Source organism: Scyliorhinus torazame, chromosome 14 (assembly GCF_047496885.1).
Source record: "Scyliorhinus torazame isolate Kashiwa2021f chromosome 14, sScyTor2.1, whole genome shotgun sequence".
Classification (NCBI taxonomy): Eukaryota; Metazoa; Chordata; class Chondrichthyes; order Carcharhiniformes; family Scyliorhinidae; genus Scyliorhinus; species Scyliorhinus torazame.
The window spans coordinates 71,926,418-71,941,970 of record NC_092720.1 but is presented as its reverse complement, the minus strand read 5'-3'; the positions used below and the strand labels follow the sequence as shown (position 1 = coordinate 71,941,970).

Sequence of the window (15,553 nt, the reverse complement as noted above, 5' to 3'; positions counted from 1 at the left end):
GAGCAAAATGCACAAATCTCGCGATTCGCTGAGTCAAATGTTTTGATGAGGTTGATGAATGCAATAAAGATTTCTTGGTGTTGTTCTTAACATTTTTCTCGGATTGGCCTGCAAACAAAGACCATGGCCGGGATTGTCCGCCGGCATGATTTTCCGTTTTGCTGGCTCCCGGGGGTTTCCCGACGGCGTGGGGCTGTACCACAATGGGAAACCCCATTGACTGGCTGGTGTAACGGAGAATCCCGCCGGCCAGTCGGGGCAGAAATGTGGCGCGGCGGGGCGGAAAATCCCGGCCATATTGGATGTTCCTATGGAAGGTCTAAAGCTACAGTGTGTTGTTGGGAGGGTTTCCTCAGCCACAAGAAGTAGGTGACTCAGAAAAATGTGTTTGAGCATTTTCCCTACTATGGATACCTTGATAGTCTCTACAGCATGATTTATCTCCCTTCCTGAAATTAGATATAATTGTTGCATTCCTGAAGTGGGCGGGTGGGTGGGGGTGAGGGGGTTAGATGTGTGATGATTTTCCATAATTCTCCTGAGCTACACTTGGATTTCCTCGCTTTAGTCGAACTGCAAAATTGATCAATCTTCCTCTTGGACTTTTGGGCCTTGCATATCTTGGTGCTCGGTGGATGCTCATCACTGACCAAGCAGGTCGATAGTTTGTCCAGAGAATCACTTAGACCTTTGTCCTGAACAATAACATAATCCAGGAGGTGTCAATGCTTTGATCTGGGATACCTCCATTTAGTTTTATATTTGTCCTTCTGGTGGAAGAATGTGCTTGTGATGAGAGGCCATGCTGAACGCACATTGTCAACAGGAGAATACCATATACTTTTGAAAAAATAATTTAGAGTTCCCAATTCTTATTTTTCCAATTAAGCGGCAATTTAGCGTGGCCAATCCACCTACCCTGCACATCTTTGGGTTCTGGGGGTGAGACTCATGCAAACACGGGGCGAATGTGCAAACTCCACACGGACAGAGACCCAGGGCCGGGATTGAACCCAGGTCCTCGGTGCCGTGAGGCAGCAGTGCTAACCACAGCACCCTGCCGCCTCAGAGAACACCATTTACATTTCATTTTTCCAACCCATTTTTCCCAGTGAGTCTGCTCAGAATTGGAGTCACGGCCAACTCTGGTATCCATGTGAAACACACACAATTGTTCTCCAGTTGATAATTTATTTCTGAACTATTTTCATCTTAATTCTCTGATTTTGGATCATTGAGGTAGATGGTGTCACAGGAGTTTTAAACAAATACCTGCAACTCTTTTGGTTAGTAATTTTTTTTCAACACAATTCACTGCTTTTCTTTCACTAAACTTCTTCAAATGCACACTCCACTCCGTCGCAGGTTTTAGCACTGGCTTCTATAAACAGCATTGAATGTTTCCTGGCATATCTCAGTCCTTCATTGCAGTCAATTTCAATCTTGTTTCCAACCAGCATCTTTACAATTCCATGCATCGTGCTGAAAGTTTCCAATTCATGCAGCCAGTTGTCGAGCTTTCCAAAGGTTTCTCACCTTCAGACATCATACACTAAAATAACATCTTGAGCACCTCTGTAATAGCCTAGTGTTAATATCCGGAATCACTCCTGTCCAGTCGTATCCCAGATTGCAAGGTTGACATTGTTTCCATCAGTTCTCATGCTCTTCACTTTAAAGTCAACCCCAATTTGAACCAACTTCAGAGTCAAACGTGCCATCCATGAACCTCAGTAGAAGGCTGGACTTGCCGACTCCGCTCTCCCCAATGATTAGAATCTTCAGTGTGGTGTGGATCTCCGCTTCCATTGTCTCAATGTATCAAGATTCCAAACAGGACAAAGGCGACGCAACCAATTGTTACTTTCACTTCTTACAGGAAAGCTGCAGCGGGGGGAGTGACGCAGCCACGCAACTTCTTCACACGTGTTTTAAACCTTTTCTTGCCGTCCAGCTCTCAGGACAGTGGTTCTTCCGAAGCATCCAGTTCCTCTATGAAAGTAAAGTTTGGAACGACACTGAGGGCTTCTTCAGTGTCAACTGGCGTAGAGTTTGAGGTAATGCTCCCCCTACCTCTTCATCTGCTTACTTGGTTCAGTGATGATTGTCATAATATAAACCAGTATATCATGCTGCAGACACACACTGATGGACACACAGTGGGACCAATCAACATACACAACACTGCAGCCAATCACTAGTGAGAGTACATGCACTATAAAGACAGGGGGCATCAGAGTTCCCGCTCATTCGAGTAGCAGCTAGCTAGGAGCAAAGAGCTCACAGCCTGCAACACAGACATTCACCATGTGCTGAGTGCATCAACTGGTTTGGGCAAAGGTCTTTAGTTAAAGCTAGTATCGTATTTACCCACAGTTCAAGTATGTTTAAATAGTTAACCTTTTAATAAAATAGTGTTGCACTACTTCAAGCGTTGGTGACCTATATGTGATCCAGAACACCCAACACATCATGATACCAGGAGTGGTTGCATACTAGCACTTCTTAGACCTACCTGCAAGTGATCTGCCAAGATTCCGTCATCCTGCAACATGAACAACAAAGTCCGCCGCCGCCGCTCCGCATCGCCGGCAACCTCGGGGCCAACTGGAAGATTTTCAAACAGCGCTTCCAGCTCTTCCTCGAAGCCACGGACAGGGAGGGTGCCTCGGACACCAGAAAGATTGCTCTTCTCCTCTCCACGGCCGGGGACCATGCCATCCACATTTTCAACTCTCTCTCCTTTGCAGATGACGAAGACAAGACGAAGTTCAAGATGGTTCTCCTCAAATTTGACACTCACTGCAGCGTAGAGGTGAATGAAAGTTTCGAGCGCTACGTGTTCCAGCAGCGTTTGCAGGGTAAGGACGAACCTTTCCAATCCTTTCTAACGCACCTCCGCATCCTTGTGCAATCTTGCAGCTAAGGGCCCACCTCCGACTCCATGATACGCGACCAGATCGTTTTTGGTGTTCAGTCGGACCCCCTACGTCAGCAGCTCCTCAATGTAAAGCAACTCACCCTAGCGACCGCCATCGAGACCTGTGTCCTACATGAAAATGCCACCAGTCGGTGCTCCCATATACAAGCGGCTGAAACGGTGCAGCAACGTCCCCACGAGGCGGAACGGGTCCAAGTGATTGAGCACCTCCAAGGCCTCAGCCTGGATGAGGGCGGCCATTTTGCATGCTTTTCGCGGACTCCCGTGCTTGTACGCACCAAACGAGGGGGCGGCGACGTGGAGGAATGTAATGCGCAGGCGCGCAACATGCATGACTGCACCACGCATGCACGGTGGCGCAGCGAACGTGCTGACGTCACGACATGCGGCAACTGTGGCTCCGCCCATTTAAAGCGGCAATGCCCCGCAAAATCTCGACAATGCCTACGATGTGGAAGACTTGGCCACTATGCCGCCTGCTGTTGAGCAGCTCAGCCTTCCAATTCATATCGCCTCAGCCAGCCTCGCAGGAATGTTCGGGCAATTCAACCCACGGTCGCCGAGTTCGATTCCGACCTCCCGCACAGCAGTGACACCGAGGACCCGAAGGCGCCTTTTCAAGTCGGTGTCGTAACGACAAACAGGCTGTCCCCAAAGCAAAGACACCAGCCGCTGTCGGTATACAGCATCGATCCAGACGATGAATGGTGTGCTACCCTGACGGTCAACCAGAATTCGTCGCCCACCTCAGAGACTTAATTTGTGAACTTTGTGCATTAATGGACTCTCTGGTCTGTTCTGTTCTTCCATTTAATCGTTCAAGTGGTTTGTATATAGTGTTCATCTCGTTATTTGTGTGACACACTGTTTTTTCTGCACCAGGCACCTTCCCATGTAAATCGCTTAGTTTTATGTACATAGTCCTGTAAATATTTCACACACACGTAGTCAGGAACATTCACCACACACTATTTATTGTCACGCAGGCGCATTTTATTATATAAAAGGGGGGATGTCATAATATACACCAGTATAGCATGGTGCAGACACACACTGATGGACACACAGTGGGACCAATGAACATACACAACACCGCAGCCAATCACCAGTGAGAGCACACGCACTATAAAGACAGGGGGCATCAGAGTTTCCGCTCATTCGAGTAGCAGCTAGCTAGGCGCACAGAGCTCACAACCTGCAACACAGACATTCACCATGTGCTGAGTGCATCAACTGGTTAGGACAAGGCAAAGGTCTTTAGTTAAAGCTAGTATCGTATTTACCCACAGTTCAAGTATGTTTAAATAGTTAACCTTTTAATAAAATAGTGTTGCACTACTTCAAGTGTTGGTGACCTGTATGTGATCCAGAACACCCAACACATCAATGATCACCCCTGTAGGGTATAATATACTTAACGAAGAACTTTCTTTGGTCTGTTCTTTCTTGTACTGTTTGCTTTGCCTCATCTGTAAGGATATGATTTGTCCAGTAGGTGGAGACAAAAGTATATGACAGAAATAGCCTTCTTTGCATTAGCTGCTCATCAGAGGTTTGATATAAAAAATAACTTTGTCTCGTCATAGTGGTAACGTAGGAAATGTGGCATCCAATTTGCATAAAACAAGGTCCCACAAGCAGCAATGTGATCGTCTGTTTTAATGATGTTGATTGTGGGTTAAATCTTGGGACACGATTCTCCGCATGTTCGTTAAATATTTTGGGGTGGGTAGAACCTCTGCTAACCCACTATCACACCCCTCCCCTCCCCACATACACACACATACACTCCATGGTCCTTTTTTATACAGGTAAGATAGAGTGAGAATTATAATACCATTCCTTATTGAGCTACACTGCAGGAAATGCTGTGCTTCTTGCCGGTAGGTAAATGCGGTATGCCGTTTGAATGACAGGAGCCATGAGTTGAAGAACATCTAAACAAGAGCAGCCTTAAGGAGAACAAATTTTGTACAATATCAGTGGATATTTTTCGGGTTGAAATGAGGGCTAGAAGAGAAGGACTCTTGGAGACTGGGAGCAGGATGCCCTAGTGAAAAACAGTTATGTTACATCTATGGTAGTTGTTCAAGCAGCAAACACATCTTCTAGTGTCACACACAGAACAAGAAGGAATTAGTGACCCTGTAAAACTAGTCAAGGCACTGTTCTCGGCATGCTCTTAGAATCATAGAATTTACAGTGCAGAAGGAGGCTATTCGGCCCATCGAGTCTGCACCGGCTCTTGGAAAGAACACCCTACCCAAGGTCAACACCTCCACCCTATCCCCATAACCCAGTAACCCCACCCAACACTAAGGGCAATTTTGGACACGAAGGGCAATTTATCATGGCCAATCCACCTAACCTGCACATCTTTGGACTGTGGGAGGAAACCGGAGCACCCGGAGGAAACCCACGCACACACGGGGAGGATGTGCAGACTCCGCACAGACAGTGACCCAAGCCGGAATCGAACCTGGGACCCTGGAGCTGTGAAGGTGCTATCCACAATGCTACCGTGCTGCCCTTATAAATTATCATAGAATTTACAGTGCAGAAGGAGGCCATTCGGCCCATCGAGTCTGCACCAGCTCTTGGAAAGAGCACCCTACCCAAGGTCAACACCTCCGCCCTATCCCCATAACCCAGTAACCCCACCCAACAAAAGTGCAATAATTGGACACTAAGGGCAATTTATCATGGCCAATCCTCATGACAAGACATCATTGGGTGCACATCTTTGGACTGTGAGAGGAAACCGGAGCACCCGGAGGAAACCAAGCACTCAGGGGGAGGATGTGCAGACAGTGACCCAAGCCGGAATCGAACCTGGGACCCTGGAGCAGCGAAGCAATTGTGCTATCCACAATGCTACCGTGCTGCCATATAACTTCACTCACTTGCTTGGTTTTCATGCTGTATGTCACTACAAGGGAAACTAGTTTAGACGGAGGGAAAATCTTTGGTGGGCGGCACGGTAGCACAGTGGTTAGCACTGTTGCTTCACTGCGCAAGGGTCCCAGGTTCGGTTCCCGGCTTAGCTCACTGTCTGTGCTGATGAGTCTGCACGTTCTCCCTGTGTCTGCGTGGATTTCCTCCGGGTGCTCTGGTTTCCTCCCACGTGTCCTGCAAGATATGCTGTTAGGTAATTTAGGTAACTCGGACATTCTGAATTCTCCCTCTGTGAACCCGAAAAGGCGCCGGAATGTGGTGACTGGGGGCTTTTCACAGTAACTTCATTGCAGTGTTAATTTAAGCCTACTTGTGACAATAAAGATTATTATTCTTATTGTTAATACTGACATAAATTTAAGGTGAAAGGTGGAAGATATAGGAGGGATATCAGAGGTAGGTTCTTTACCCAGAGAGTAGTGGGGGCATGGAATGCACTGCCTGTGGAAGTAGTTGAGTCGGAAACATTAGGGACCTTCAAGCAGCTATTGGATAGGTACATGGATTACGGTAAAATGATATAGTGTAGATTTATTTGTTCTTAAGGGCAGCACGGTAGCATTGTGGATAGCACAATGCTTCACAGCTCCAGGGTCCCAGGTTCGATTCAGGCTTGGGTCACTGTCTGTGCGGAGTCTGCACGTCCTCCCCGTGTCTGCGTGGGTTTCCTCCGGGTGCTCCGGTTTCCTCCCACAGTCCAAAGATGTGCAGGTTAGGTGAATTGGCCAATGATAAATTGCCCTTAATGTCCAAAATTGCCCTTGGTGTTGGGTGGAGGTGTTGAGTTTGGGTAGGGTGCTCTTTCCAGGAGCCGGTGCAGACTCAGGGGGCCGAATGGCCTCCTTCTGCACTGTAAATTCAATGATAATCTATGATTAATCTAGGACAAAGGTTCGGCACAACATCGTGGGCCGAAGGGCCTGTTCTGTGCTGTATTTTCTATGTTCTATGTTCTATGAAGCTCTGTCTTCAATCAAAATCATTCTGTCATCTTACATTGCCTAGTGCACCAGCTAGCCAAGCAACGGTTGATTTAAAGGAATGGTGCAGCTTCAGCTTTGATTATTATGGGATGCATATGATATGAAAGTCATAAGTGTCTGTACTGCTCATATTCCTGAAACATTGATCTCTCCCTGCAAAGGAAAATTTCTCCCATAAGGAATGATTGAAAGCTGCAACTGTGGAGCATTGCCACTCATGCACATAGTGAATGGGCAGACTGACAGGGCAGTCTGTGCCAAGAAAGCATAATGAGAGCCCAGACATCCAGTACTCTTTTGAAACAGTTGTGACCAAGGGAAATCATTACTTCATCGACAGTTTAATCTGATTAATTTTGTCAATTGCACAATATTTCTTTACACATATGGTACAAAGGTTTCAAATGCTTCCAGTTTCTGATATTGATCCTTTAAAGGTTCTGGATAATTCTATAGGTTGTAGTACAAACTTTTTTTAATGCAGAACGTTATGAATTAATTACTTTTCTATATAAGCTTTCTCATACAGCCAATTGTAATTACAGGGTTCATTGGTTTTGTAGAGGGTTTGGGAATCCAGAAATAAGGACCTGGCTGCACGTTGTACACCTCCACCGTGTTTCTATCCCTATGTGAGTGCGAATGGGCACAGACTTGCACACAGTTTCTCATTCCTTGGTAAGTAAGGAAAGCTGCACCTGTCTATGTTTCTCCTCATCATAACAATCATCCTTTCCTCACATGTTTACAAAAATGAATTTGATTAAAACTACTCGATTTCAGGGGTGTCATTCTCCGACCCCCCAGCAAGTCGGAGAATGGCCGTTGGCCGCCGTGAATCCCGCCCCCGCCGGTTGCCGAAGTCTCCGAAGGGAGAAAAGTCGGCGGGGCGTTAATGGCGCCGCAGACATCGGAGAATGCACGGGTGGGCGCAAGGCAGCCGATTTTGGGCCTGCCGATATTCTCCCGTCCGGATGGGCCGAAGACCCGTCGACGTGATCACGGGTCACGTCGACGTAAATCAAACCTCCTTTTAATCACCTCCTGTGCTCCAGGTTCACGCCGACCAGCGTGGAGGTGGGTGACGGCCTGGGGGGTTGGCCGCTGGGCAGGCGATGGCGTGGCCGCAGTCTGAATGTGTGGGGAGAGGAGTGTGTAGGGTTGTGTGTGTGTGCGGCGGGGGGGGGGGGGGGTGGTTAGAGTGGGCTGGGCTCCGGGGGAGTGCCGGGAGGGGGGTGGTCAGTGCCGGGGAGCGGGATGGGGGGGGGTCCGTGCCGGGGAGGAGGATGGGGTCCGTGCCGGGGAGGGGGATGGGAGGGGGGTCCGTGCCGGGGAGGAGGATGGGGGGCCCGCGCCGGGGAGGAGGTTGGGGGGGTCCATGCCGGGGAGGAGGATGGGGGAGGTCCGTGCCGGGGAGGAGGATGGGGGGAACGTGCCGGGGAGGAGGATGAGGTCCGTGCCGGGGAGGGGGATGGGGGGGGGGGTCCGTACCGGGGAGGGGGATGGGGGGGGGGTCGGTGCCGGGGAGGAGGATGGGGGGTCCGTGCCGGGGAGGAGGATGGGGGGTCCGTGCCGGGGAGGAGGATGGGAGGTCCGTGCCGGGGAGGAGGATGGGGGGTCTGTGCCGGGGAGGAGGATGGGGGGCCCATACCGGGGAGGAGGATGGGGTCCGTGCCGGGGAGGAGGATGGGGGTCCGTGCCGGGGAGGAGGATGGAGGGCCCGTGCTGGGGAGGAGGATGGTGTCCGTGCCGGGGAGGCGGTTGGGGTCCGTGCCGGGGAGGTGGTTGGGGGGGTCCGTGCCGGGGAGGGGGATGGGAAGGGGGTGAGTCCCGCCCCCGCCGGTTGCCGAAGTCTCCGAAGGGAGAAAAGTCAGCGGGGCGTTAATGGCGCCGCAGACGTCGGAGAATGGCACGGGTGGGCGCAAGGCAGCCGATTTTGGGCCTGCCGATATTCTCCCGTCCGGATGGGCCGATGTCCCGTCGACATGATGACGGGTCACGTTGACGTAAATCAAACCTCCTTTTAATCACCTCCTGTGCTCCAGGTTCACGCCGACCAGCGTGAAGGTGGGTGATGGCCTGGGGGGTTGGCCTCTGGGCAGGCGATGGCGTGGCCGCAGTCTGAATGTGTGGGGAGAGGTGTGTGTAGGGTTGTGTGTGTGTGTGTGCGGCGGGGGGGGTGGTTAGAGTGGGCTGGGGTCCGGGGGAGTGCTGGGAGGGGGGTGGTCAGTGCCGGGGAGCGGGATGGGGGGGGGGGGGGTGTCCGTGCCGGGGAGGAGGATTGGGTCCGTGCCAGGGAGGAGGATGGGGGGTCCGTGCCGGGGAGGAGGATGGGGGGTCCGTGCCGGGGAGGAGGATGGGGTCCGTGCCGGGGAGGAGGATGGGGGTCCGGCCAGGGAGGAGGATGGGGAGCCCGTGCCGGGGAGGAGGATGGGGTCCGTGCCGGGGAGGAGGATGGGGGGACCGTGCCGGGGAGGAGGATGGGGTCCCTGCCGGGGAGGGGGATGGGGGGGGGGGGTCCGTACCAGGGAGGGGGATGGGGGGGGGTCGGTGCCGGGGAGGAGGATGGGGGGTCCGTGCCGGGGAGGAGGATGGGGGGCCCGTGCCGGGGAGGAGGATGGGGGGTCCGTGCCGGGGAGGAGGATGGGGGGTCTGTGCCGGGGAGGAGGATGGGGGGTCCGTGCCGGGGAGGAGGATGGGGGGTCCGTGCCGGGGAGGAGGATGGGGGGTCCGTGCCGGGGAGGAGGATGGGGTCCGTGCCGGGGAGGAGGATGGGGGTCCGTGCCGGGGAGGAGGATGGAGGGTCCGTGCCGGGGAGGAGGTTGGGGTCCGTGCCGGGGAGGTGGCTGGGTGGGTCCGTGCCGGGGAGGGGGATGGGAAGGGGGTGAGACCCGCCCCGCCGGTTGCCGAAGTCTCCGAAGGGAGAAAGGTCGGCGGGGCGTTAATGGCGCCGCAGACGTCGGAGAATGGCACGGGTCTGCGCAAGGCAGCCGATTTTGGGCCTACCGATATTCTCCCATCCGGATGGGCCGATGTCCCGTCGACGTGATGATGGGTCACGTCGACGTAAATCAAACCTCCTTTTAATCGGCATCAACCTGTGCTCAAGGTTCACGCCGACCAGCGTGGAGGTGGGTGACGGCCTGGGGGGTTGGCCTCTGGGCAGGCGATGGCGTGGCCGCAGTCTGAATGTGTGGGGAGAGGTGTGTGTAGGGTTGTGTGTGTGTGTGCGCGGTGGGGGGGGGTGGTTAGAGTGGGCTGGGCTCCGGGGGAGTGCCGGGAGGGGGGTAGTCAGTGCCGGGGGGGGAGGGGGATGGGGGGGGGGGGGGTCCGTGCCGGGGAGGAGGATGGGGGGCCCGTGCCGGGGAGGAGGATGGGGGGGGTCCGTGCCGGGGAGGAGGATGGGGGATGTCCGTGCCGGGGAGGAGGATGGGGGGACCGTGCCGGGGAGGAGGATGGGGTCTGTGCCGGGGAGGGGGATGGGGGGGGGGGTCCGTACCGGGGTGGGGGATGGGGGGGGGGGCCCTTGCCGGGGAGGAGGATGGGGTCCGTGCCAGGGAGGAGGATGGGGGGTCCGTGCCGGGGAGGAGGATGGGGGGTCCGTGCCGGGGAGGAGGATGGGGGGGCCCATGCCGCGGAGGAGGATGGGGTCCGTGCCGGGGAGGAGGATGGGGGGCCCGTGCCGGGGAGGAGGATGGGGGTCCGTGCCGGGGAGGAGGATGGGGGGCCCGTGCCGGGGAGGAGGATGGGGTCCGTGCCGGGGAGGAGGATGGGGAGCCCGTGCCGGGGAGGAGGATGGGGGGTCCGTGCCGGGGAGGAGGATGGGGGGTCCGTGCCGGGGAGGAGGATGGGGGGGCCCATGCCGCGGAGGAGGATGGGGTCCGTGCCGGGGAGGAGGATGGGGGGCCCGTGCCGGGGAGGAGGATGGGGGTCCGTGCCGGGGAGGAGGATGGGGGGCCCGTGCCGGGGAGGAGGATGGGGTCCGTGCCGGGGAGGAGGATGGGGAGCCCGTGCCGGGGAGGAGGATGGGGTCCGTGCCGGGGAGGAGGATGGGGGGTCCGTGCCGGGGAGGAGGATGGGGGGGTCCGTGCCGGGTAGGAGGATGGGGGGCCCGTACCGGGGAGGGGAGGGTGCGAGGGAAATGAGTTGGTCCACCTGGCCAGGTGCCAGCCTCCAACAGTTGGACCCATGAGGTCCATGCCACCTGGCTGGGGGTAGGAGGGGGTATGGGCAATGATGACATGTCTTCGTTTCCCCCCCACCCACCACGCCGTCATGTTTTCCGATCATCCAGCGATGTTGGCCGCCGTGGCAGCAGCCGCTAATGTCTATGTTGCCCTGGATGAGGAGGAGGAGGAGGAGGAGCGTGCCAGAGAGGCGGCGCAGGCTGCCGCAGAGGGGCATGCGGCAGCCGCCCAGGCTGGAGGGACACCTGACCGACAGGACGAGGAGGGGGAGGAGGACGTCGCGGCCCCACGGCAACGGAGGCACCCGAGGGCGCCCCGTGTGTACCGGCCCCGGCAGTCATACCAGGACCTCATGGACCGGGAATGCAGGAGGAGACTCCTGGATGAGCCGGGAAACCGTGGCACACATCTGCCACCTGCTGGCACACCTGTCACCGCGTGGCACTGGCGGGGGACACCCTCTCCCCGTGTCCGTCAAAGTTACGGTGGCCCTGAACTTTTATGCAACGGGGTCATTCCAGACACCGAGTGGGGACCTGTCCGGCATATCGCAGACATCGGTGCACCGGTGCATCCGGGCAGTGACAGATGCCCTTTATGCCATGGCGCACCGCTACATCCGCTTCCCTGTGGACCGGGCCAGCCAAGATGCCCGGGCCGTGGGCTTCTCTACCGTTGCCGGGTTCCCCATGGTCCAGGGCGCGATTGATGGGATGCACGTCGCCGTGCGGCCACCTGCAGATAACAGGGCCGTGTTCACCAATAGGAAGGGGATCTATTCGATGAACATACAGGTGGTTGCGACCCGGTGCTCCAGGCTCACGCCGACCAGCGAGGAGGTGAGTGACAGCCTGGGGGGTTGGCTCTGGGCAGGAAATGGCGTGGCCGCAGACTGATTGCGTGAGGAGAGGTGTGTCTCGGCTTGTGTGTGTGTATGTGCGGCGGGGGGGGGGGGCGGTGGTTAGAGTAGGCTGGGCTCCGGGGGAGTGCCGGGAGGGGGTCCGTGCCGGGGTGGAGGTTGGGGGTTGGGGGGGGGGTCCGTGCTGGGGTGGAGGTTGGGGAGGTGGTCCGTGCTGGGGTGGAGGTTGGTGGGGGGGGGTCCGTTCCGGGGTGGAGGTTGGTGGTTGGGGGGGGTCCGTGCTGGGGTGGAGGTTGGGGGGGGGGTCCGTGCTGGGGTGGAGGTTGGGGGTTGGGGGGGGGTCCGTGCTGGGGTGGAGGTTGGGGAGGGGGTCCGTGCTGGGGTGGAGGTTGGGGGGGGGGTCCGTGCCGGGGTGGAGGTTGGGGGTTGGGGGGGGGTCCGTGCTGGGGTGGAGGTTGGGGGTTGGGGGGGGTCCGTGCCGGGGTGGAGGTTGGGGAGGGGGTCCGTGCCGGGGTGGAGGTTGGGGGGGGGTCCGTGCTGGGGTGGAGGTTGGTGGTTGGGGGGGGTCCGTGCTAGGGTGGAGGTTGGGGAGGGGGGTGAGGGTGCTGGGTGGGTGGATGGGTGGGGGGTGTGGGTGGTCGGCTGTTGCCATGGTGTGCGGTCTGTGGTCGCGGTCATACATCACCGGCATGTACGAGGGACGCCATCCCCGGCTGAGGGGCTGGTTGCTGGGCGACAGGGGCTACCCATTGCGATCGTGGCTGATGACGCCTATACGGAGGCCACGCAATGAGGCGGAGAACCGCTACAATGATGCCCATGTAGCAACAAGGGGAGTGATCGAGAGGTGCTTTGGCGTGCTGAAGATGCGTTTCAGGTGCCTGGACCTCTCTGGGGGCGCCCTCCAGTATCGGTCAGATAGGGTCGGCCGCATCATTGTGGTGTGCTGCGTCCTGCACAACATAGCCCAGCAGAGGGGCGAAGTGCCGCAGGCAGAGGAGGGCGGAGTGGAGGAGCAGCAGGAAGAGGCGCAGTCCTCCCCAGATGAGGGGGATGGGGGCAATGGTCAGGGCAGACGGGGTAGACACAGGCGGGTGGCTGTCCACCGTTACCGGCTGACCCAGCGGGCACGGGACAGACTGATAGCCGCCCGCTTCACTGACTAGATGGGCGTGGGAATCGGGTAGTATGGCCACAGACCGCACACCATGGCAACAGCCGACCACCCACACCCCCCACCCATCCACCCACCCAGCACCCTCACCCCCCTCCCCAACCCCACACACCCCACCCGCATGCACACCACCCCCCCCCCCCAATTGCCGATCCACCGGCGGCACAACGGGCCGGGCTCACCCAGTTGCGGGTGGACGCGTGTCTATCGCAGGCCATGGAGGATGATGACAACCCGCCCTGCGATGAGCTCCTGGCTCTACATCGTTGGACTATGTCTGACCCATGGCCACAGTACCACCATCCACCCGGACCATCCCTGCATGCGGCTGTGACACTGCAGCGCACGGTCCCGTCCTCTGCCCGGGGGATGTTGATGGCGGCCCAGGGGGAAGGGGGCAGACTCACCTGGGGCTGAGGTAAGACCGCCCGTCACACACACACTTGCGCTCAACGTACATGACACGCCCGCACACTTTGGACAGAGCACAAAGGCAGCTTCGGTAGGTGTAACATTGACTTTAATAACCAAAGGAGTTCATGCACGTGCCCTAGCCCCTAAAACTCATCTGTGCCCTGCACCCGTGCCAACTTACTCAATGTCTAATTGTTTGGCCTTACGGGCCCTTTGACTACGTCTACGTGGTTCCCCAGACGGTACAGCAGAACTGGAGGTGGACATAGAACATAGAACATAGAAAATACAGCACAGAACAGGCCCTTCGGCCCACGATGTTGTGCCGAACCTTTGTCCTAGATTAATCATAGATTATCATTGAATCGACAGTGCAGAAGGAGGCCATTCGGCCCCCTGAGTCTGCACCAGCTCTTGGAAAGAGCACCCTACCCAAACTCAACACCTCCACCCAACACCAAGGGCAATTTGGACATTAAGGGCAATTTATCATTGGCCAATTCACCTAACCCGCACATCTTTGGACTGTGGGAGGAAACCGGAGCACCCGGAGGAAACCCACGCAGACACGGGGAGGACGTGCAGACTCCGCACAGACAATGACCCAAGCCGAAATCGAACCTGGGACCATGGATCTGTGAAGCAATTGTGCTATCCACAATGCTACCGTGCTGCCCTTAAGAACAAATAAATCTACACTATATCATTTTCCCGTAATCCATGTACCTATCCAACAGCTGCTTGAAGGTCACTAATGTTTCCGACTCAACTACTTCCACAGGCAGTGCATTCCATGCCCCCACTACTCTCTGGGTAAAGAACCTACCTCTGATATCCCTCCTATATCTTCCACCTTTCACCTTAAATTTATGTCCCCTTGTAATGGTGTGTTCCACCTGGGGAAAAAGTCTCTGACTGTCGACTCTATCTATTCCCCTGATCATCTTATAAACCTCTATCAAGTCGCCCCTCATCCTTCTCCGCTCTAATGAGAAAAGGCCTAGCACCCTCAACCTTTCCTCGTAAGACCTACTCTCCATTCCAGGCAACATCCTGGTAAATCTTCTTTGCACCTTTTCCAGAGCTTCCACATCCTTCCTAAAATGAGGCGACCAGAACTGTACACAGTACTCCAAATGTGGCCTTACCAAAGTTTTGTACAGCTGCATCATCACCTCACGGCTCTTAAATTCAATCCCTCTGTTAATGAACGCGAGCACACCATAGGCCTTCTTCACAGCTCTATCCACTTGAGTGGCAACTTTCAAAGATGTATGAACATAGACCCCAAGGTCTCTCTGCTCCTCCACAATGCCAAGAACTCTACCGTTAACCCTGTATTCCGCATTCATATTTGTCCTTCCAAAATGGACAACCTCACACTTTTCAGGGTTAAACTCCATCTGCCACTTCTCAGCCCAGCTCTGCATCCTATCTATGTCTCTTTGCAGCCGACAACAGCCCTCCTTACTATCCACAACTCCACCAATCTTCGTATCGTCTGCAAATTTACTGACCCACCCTTCAACTCCCTCATCCAAGTCATTAATGAAAATCACAAACAGCAGAGGACCCAGAACTGATCCCTGCGGTACACCACTGGTAACTGGGATCCAGGCTGAATATTTGCCATCCACCACCACTCTCTGACTTCTATCGGTTAGCCAGTTCGTTATCCAACTGGCCAAATTTCCCACTATCCCATGCCTCCTTACTTTGTGCAGAAGCCTACCATGGGGAACTTTATCAAATGCCTTCCTAAAATCCATGTACACTACATCCACTGCTTTACCTTCATCCACATGCTTGGTCACCTCCTCAAAGAATTCAATAAGATTTGTAAGGCAAGACCTACCCCTCACAAATCCGTGCTGACTATCCCTAATCAAGCAGTGTCTTTCCAGATGCTCAGAAATCCTATCCTTCAGTACCCTTTCCATTACTTTGCCTACCACCGAAGTAAGACTAACTGGCCTGTAATTCCCAGGGTTATCCCTAGTTCCTTTTTTGAACAGGGGCACGACATTCGCCACTCTCCAA

General features: G+C 55.5%; 1 pseudogene; it reads right to left on the bottom strand.

The window, feature by feature from the left end:
* Positions 1-1,328: 1,328 nt before the first annotated feature.
* On the bottom strand, positions 1,329-1,812 carry LOC140389305 (ras-related protein Rab-18 pseudogene; annotated as a pseudogene).
* Between the last annotated feature and the right edge of the window lie 13,741 nt (positions 1,813-15,553).